Genomic DNA, 2,500 nt, shown 5'->3' with positions numbered 1-2,500 from the left:
CTCATTCCCTATAAGTGTTTTCCATGAATAATGGATGCTTCAAATCAACCAAGAGTTCTGATTCATTAACGGTGTTCGTCTTATCAGGATTCCACTGTATTATATCAAGCAAAGACATGTATATGTGTGTGTGTGTGTGCACAATGATCTATATCTTATCAGTGGCATACAGACGAGGGGTGTGGATCGAATCCTGGTACATTCTATTCTATTGTATTCTTTTTGCTGGCTATGTGGTCTTGTGGTATGACACTCGCGTTCGGATCGAAGTGGCCTGGAGTCGAGCCTCGCTCGGCGCATGGTTGTGTCCTCGGAAAAGACTCTTTACCCACATTCTCTCTCACCGAACTCGGGTGTAAAATGAGTATCTGGCCGTTAACAGCGTTGTCTCTGTCGGAAAAAAATGTAAGATCGCCCAACAGGCGTCATGTCATGTCTCGTTCTATATGTTGCGTGTTGCTGTTGGTCAGGGACCCTTTGTAAAGCGCTCTCAGCACGTTTAATGGGAATTACTCTTTATAAAAGCTCAAGTTTGTTTTTTATTATTATTCTTTTTTGTTTGTTTGTTTGTTATTTAAAATGCTGCTATTGTTGTTTTATTATGTCGTAATCTGAAAAAAAAAACACGTTAAAAAAAGTTTGGCCAGAAAACTCGTCCTCCAAGAATCGATCGAGTAGCATGACGTTTATTACTTACTCTAACGAAAGAGTGAAAATGGAGAGGCTTCGTATGGGAACAAAACAGATAATGGACGTTTCGGGTACAAACCCTTCGTCAGCACAACAATACACAAATTAACGTGGAAAACAAATAAAATGACACAAGTTTTTTGTTGTTTTTTTTTCATTATATTTCATTTGTTTTCCACGTTAATTTGTGTATTGTTGTGCTGACGAAGGGTTTGTACCCGAAACGTCCATTGTCTGTTGTTTTTTTTTCGCCATTCGAAGCCTCTCCATTTTCATTCTTTCGTTAGTATTTTACGATCACCGGCTTCAGGCAGCCCTTACCGTTTTCTCATGATGAACTCTCGACATTCATAGAAAACTGCAATTTTGTGTCATGTCGTTTGGGACTTCCAAAGAAAAATACGTGTACTCGAAGCTGTCTGCCTCACGGATCAAGAACATGTGGGTTGTGATACGTAAAATTCTCTCCGGTGATTGTAAATTTCGGCAGTTCTATAGCGCAATATCCACTAAACGTGCTCAACGCGCTTTACAAGAGCTCCATAGCCAACACCAACACTTTATATTAAAAACCGAGACATGACGCCTTTTATGCGATATTGCGAACTATTTTATTTTCAGACAGAGAAAACTTTGTTAACGGCCAGGTACTTATTTTACACTAAAGTAAGGTGGGAGAAGGTGAGTAAGGAGCCTTTTCAAAAAAAAAAAAAAAAAAAACAAGCACAAAAAAAAAAGGAACAAAAAAATTATTAAAAATCAATAACAAACCAAAAAAAAAAAAAAAGCAACTCAGAGCGGGATTCGAATCCTGGACCTTTCAATCTAAATGCGAGTGCCATACCACAAGACTAGATAAATTTTCCAGTAAATCGTTTAAGAGTGTTAACTTGTTTTGTTTTGTTTTGTTTTGTTTTTTTTGTTTTTTTAAAATTAGGATTTGATTGAGCAGGTTTCGAAATTCATTGGTATGGCTTCTAGACGGGTTCATGTCACTCCATCATACGTCACTCATAGCTTGATGTCAGAGATCGTGCAAACATACAGGGACTCCCAAAAAAAAAAACAAAAAAAAAAAACAACAACAAACAAACAAACCAAAAAGACCCACATAAAGATGAGTTGTAAACTTGGAATCGAACCCAAGCCTGACTTACTACAGGAAAATCCTCACATTCGTTACGATGCAACCGACAATTTTCTCATCTAATTATTATTATTGTACACGCCACTACCACATCATCTCAATCATCCGTGGTGTTTCAATCATTCTGTTTTGTTGATAAAGGGGAAACCCAAAACGTTCATTTGATCTGTTTTTATAATTAAATTGAAGTTTACATTCAACTTCACGTTATTATTTATTTCTTCGAGCTTCGAGCAGCAACATTTACACAAAAGATTTGAAGAAAACTTGTTTATTATATCCATAAAAACTTGACACTGTTTTGTAGAGCTCATTTTACTGAACAATCTTATGCATGGAATGTACTTGTTAATCGTCTGTTTGAGTAGGAAAATTCTATTTTTGTGCTTGGTGGATGTGAAGTTTTAGGGAAAATTCTGAAACTAGACGGTAAGGAGAGAATTAATGAAATGTAATTATTATTTAAATGTAGCAAATTGAAGTGACACTCTCCCAATGAATTGATATTTAAATTTTGTTTCCACTGATAAAGTAATTAGATTTGATTAAATTCCACAATTCCAATCATTTTAAATGTCTCTACATGTCTGGGATCCCCTGCATATTTCCAAAGATTTGTGACTTAGAACAAGACATCTTTAGATTCCCCTTTGGTTGTGTTAT

Source organism: Berghia stephanieae, chromosome 2 (assembly GCF_034508935.2).
Source record: "Berghia stephanieae isolate SIO BIC M18660-M18661 chromosome 2, UCSD_Bste_1.3, whole genome shotgun sequence".
NCBI lineage: Eukaryota > Metazoa > Mollusca > Gastropoda > Nudibranchia > Aeolidiidae > Berghia > Berghia stephanieae.
Note: the sequence above shows the minus strand (reverse complement) of the source record.